Source organism: Octodon degus, unplaced genomic scaffold (genome assembly GCF_000260255.1).
Source record: "Octodon degus isolate 3935 unplaced genomic scaffold, OctDeg1.0 scaffold00269, whole genome shotgun sequence".
NCBI classification, from domain to species: domain Eukaryota; kingdom Metazoa; phylum Chordata; class Mammalia; order Rodentia; family Octodontidae; genus Octodon; species Octodon degus.
Window position 1 is genome coordinate 126887 of NW_004524845.1, and position 4671 is coordinate 131557.

Below are 4671 nucleotides of genomic sequence, written 5' to 3' on the forward strand. Positions count from 1 at the left end.
TCTTGCTGATTTTTTTCTCTGAATACCAAAGGAAGTAAGGCTTAAATCAGCCTTCCTTTTTCTCTCATCCTCGGCCCAATTAATTTTATTTTATCCCATGGCTTTAAATGCATAGGTCAGCTTTCTATTTTGTATTTCTACTCGTCTCACGGGTAACTAACACTTAACCATGTAAAACAGTATCACTGATGACCAACCCACCCTTACACTCCCATACTGCGTCTCAAGTCTTCTCCATCTCAGTAAAGGTCACTTTCTTTTTTTTTTTTTTTTTTTGCTCTAGTCAAGGGAGGGAAACTTTATTCAGGCCCCAAGGCTGCAGGCGTTGGGCAGGTGGTGCCCTTCTGGACGAGGGGCTGGCTGAGCTTTATTTGACCTTCTTCTTGGGGCGCAGGTTGTTGGTGTGGCCACACTTCTTCTTGCGGTAGTTGACAGCACGGGGGTGCAGGCAGGCATAACACTTGCGGCAGATCATCTTGTCACAGTTGTACTTCTGGGCAAGCTGGCGCAGGGATGGCTCGATGATCCCACCTCGCAGGCGAAGCACCAGGTGCAGGGTGGACTCTTTTTGGATGTTGTAGTCAGAGAGGGTCCGCCCATCCTCCAGTTGTTTGCCAGCAAATATCAGACGCTGCTGGTCAGGGGGGATGCCCTCCTTGTCTTGGATTTTGGCTTTGACATTCTCGATGGTGTCACTGGGCTCAACCTCGAGGGTGATGGTCTTGCCCGTCAGGGTCTTCACAAAGATCTGCATGTCTGCGTCTGCCGCTCCGCCGCCTCGTTGAAGAGAAAGAGGGCGACGGACAAAGGTCACTTTCATACCTGGTTGCTCAAGCCAAAATCTTGTTTTGACTTTTATTTTCTTCTCCCCCCATATCTAATCCACCAGGATTTGATGGCTTTATCTAACCATTATACATCCCAAATTCATCTGATTCTATTTTCACTACCACCCTAGTCCAAGCACCATTCTCTGTCCCATATTACAACAGCCTCTAATAAAAACTAACTCTTCCTTTCCCCCAGCATTGGTGGCCAGGGCACAGAGTTGAGCAGACAACTAAAAAGAGCCAGAGAATTCTTCTGCAGTTTCCTAAGAGGGAACACAGCTCACTTCCAGCTACCAGCACCCCGCCACTCTGACACCCCCAGCTCCAGCATAGGAGACTAGCAAGGGAAAGGGAAGTGTTGATGCGAGCATTGACCGTGTAATAAGAGATGTTCCACCTTCACCCCTGTGGGACTGGGCGCTAGGGTACTTTCCTTCCCAAAACCAAGAGAGGAAAAATTCTAAGAAAATCATTCAAACAGATCAGGGGCTCAGAAAGGATATACTAAGAAGCACAGTCACATAATAATTAAAAGGAGAGACTCTGGGTTTATCTCCTAGGTCTCACTCCAGTTGTGTAACACTGGACAAACCATTTACCTTCTCTGTTTAAGTCATTTTGTCTGTAAAGCAAGGAAGATACCCTCTATTAAGGTGAATACATTGTCTTTTATTCCTAGTTTGCTCAGTTTTTATTAAATACTGTTTCTGTTTTGAAATGACCATATAGTGATTTTTTTTCCCTGCCTTTTTGACACATGGTTTTGCTATGCAGTTCAGACTGGGCTTGAACTCATTGTGTAGTCTAAGCTGGCCTTGAACTTGCAACTATCTTCCTGCCTCAGCCTCCCAAGTGCTAGGATTACAGGTGTGTGCCACCACACCTGGCTAGCTTTCCTTTTTCAGTATTGATTTTTAAATGTTAAACTAACCTTTCCTTGATAGGATAAATTCCAAGTTAATCATGATGTAGTATCAAAGTAAAATGCAGGATTTGATTTACTAAAACTTTATTTTGAATTTCTGCTTTTGTATTCTTTTTTTTTTTTTTTCTTTTTTTGGCAGAACCAGGGATTTAACTCAGGTCCTTGCGCTTCCCAGGGAAGTGCTTATTCTACTGAGCCATCTCCCCGGCCATCCTTTTGTATTCTTGAGAGATATTCATTTAAAATGCTCTTTCCTTGTAATGTCTTTCACTAGTTTATTACAATAATGTTGACCCAAAAGAACAAGTTTAGTAGTATCTCCTCCTTTCTAACTTTCTGGGAGAGTGTATGCACAATTTTTGTTTTGTTTTGGCAGAACCGGGGATTGAACTCAGGCCCTTATGCTCGCCAGGCAAGTGCTTATTCCACTGAGCTGTCTCCCTGGTCCCCTGTATGTAGAATTAATACGATTTTTTTTTCTTAAACATTTGGCAGAGTGCACCAATGAAATCATGGCTTGGAAACCCTAAGGCAATAGATGGATCAATAGTAATAGGCCTCTTGTTTTTTTCCCATCTCTCAGAAATCAACGTTTTCAGTTCCTAGTATCTTGAAAAGAGTACTATTTCATAGATTTGACCAAGTTTTATTTTGTCTTTGCACTATTGGAGACTCAATTAGGGCCTTTACTCTGAGCTACATATCCAGGCTTGCTTGCCAGCTAAGAGCGGCAGAGAACAGAAATGAGTGTAGCTTTATTGAACAAAATGGCTGCAGTTAGGTCAGGATTTCTGCTTCATTAGCTATGCTACTCAGTTGACTTCAACTAACCCCGCCTTTTCTTTTCTTTTTGCAGTATTAGTGATTGAACACAGGATCTTACATATGCTAGGCAAATGTTCTAGTGCTGTGTATACCCCCACTATTTGTTAATTCTGTTTTACATTTTACTTTGAGACAGGATCTCTAAACTGCCCAGGCTAGCCTCGAAATTTTGATCTTCTCTGCCTTCTGAGTAGCTGGGATCACACACGAGCCACCACCCTTAGCTCTAAAATCCTCTTCTTAAAAGTGCTTCCATAAAATGATGACTTCCCTGCATTTCATACCTAAAAAACATCTGGGGGGCCAACAAAATAGCTCAGTGCACTAAGTGCCTGCTCAGGCAAGCGCAGGGCTCAGAATTCGATCCCCACACCTCATACCCCACTGGCCACACCCCGGACACACTGAGCTTGCAACCAAGATCAGGTATGGTGGCACAAGCCTATAATCCCAGTGCTGGGGAGGCTGAAAACAGGATATCACTACAAGTCTAAGCTATGTAGTAAGACCCTGTACTAAATACATTAAAAAAAAATCTAGGTCCCTAAGTTTTAGCTTGTTAACCTCAGCCCAAAATCACAACCTACCAGGTTCTGTTTGAATCAAACTCAAGATGCTATTTATTCTTTCCGTCTCACAGTGAGTGTCTGCAACTTGACACATGTGCCATCCAATCTTTTTAAGTCATGAAGGGAAATATCAATAGGCTGTTGCTTAAGACAGATTTCAGAGCCACACATCTGAAGTCCTACGTATAAGCTAAAGAGTCCATTAGGAAGCATGTTTTGGACATAGTAACATATTTCAAGTGAACTCAATACCCATACTATCGCACAGACTGAAATTCTCCATTTCATCCTTAAGGCTAACATGAGTACTTACAAAAATCACTTTCTTGGGCTGGGGATATAGTCCAGTGGTAGAAAGCCTGCCTAACATGCACAAGGTCCTGGCGAGAGGGCACCACACACACACACACACACACACACACGTAAATAACTGAATCGCTCATTTAGCTTCTATATTTAATGTCACATGATTTTCCCAGTTAATGTCTTCTGATATAAAAAAAAAAAAAACCCTTAATAGCAGCCTGGCATTTTGCTACTTACATTTAGAAAAAATGATTTTTTTTAAATTTCAAAAATTCATTAATTTATTCCTGCATGCATCAAGTATGTATAGCAAAATACAGTCCTATAAGCCATGTATTATGATGTATTGTTAAATAAACCAGAGAAAGTTGCAACCCATTTAGGTGTTACATATTTTGTACAAGTAATATGTACATAAACAAATCATATGATTTAAGAATAGTGGCAAGTATAATGAAATAACTAAAACAGTAGAATAAAATGACTCGATATCACTTTTGTAGGGTATAATGTTGACTAATTTACATTGAAAGAAAACTCTTTAAAGTAGTAATAATTAAACTATGCTAATACTAATAAAATGAATGTAAAAAATAATAGGCATAAAAAACATATATTAGCACTGAGGTGGCAGTGATTTTACTCTTTTTTTTTTTTCTTTTTGGTGGAACTGGGGATTGAACTCAGACCCTTGCGCTTGCCAGGGAAGTGCTTATCCTACTGAGTCATCTCCCCAGCCCCAAAGACATGGAGGGTTCATTGTCCAAGCTGACCCTGAAGGTGTCAGGATTTTTTTTTTTTTTTTTTTTGGCGGAACCGGGGATTGAACTCAAACCCTGGCGCTTGCCAGGGAAGCGCTTATTCTACTGAGCCATCTCCCTGGCCCCTACTCTTACTTATTTGAAGAAAATAAAAATTATGACTGAAGTTCATGGCCCATTGAAACAGTAGTCTAAAATATGTTGAAGAAGTAGGTATAGCCTGAGACTAGTGCAATTCCATTTTATTCTCTATGCAATGAGAAATTAATATGGTTTGAGATTACACAAGGAAACGAAGTGACATTATTAACCTCATTCTCAGGGGGCTCTGGGGAGATGGCTCAGTGGAATAGATGCTCCCCTGGCAAGCGCAAGGGCCTGAGTTCAATCCCTGGTTCCACCAAAAATAAATTTAAAAATTTTTTTAAAAACTCATTCTGGATTCACTATGAAGA

General features: G+C 41.1%; 1 pseudogene; it reads right to left on the reverse strand.

Annotated features, from left to right (window-relative positions):
* Window positions 1–290: 290 nt before the first annotated feature.
* Window positions 291–798, reverse strand: LOC101571193 (annotated as a pseudogene).
* Between the last annotated feature and the right edge of the window lie 3873 nt (window positions 799–4671).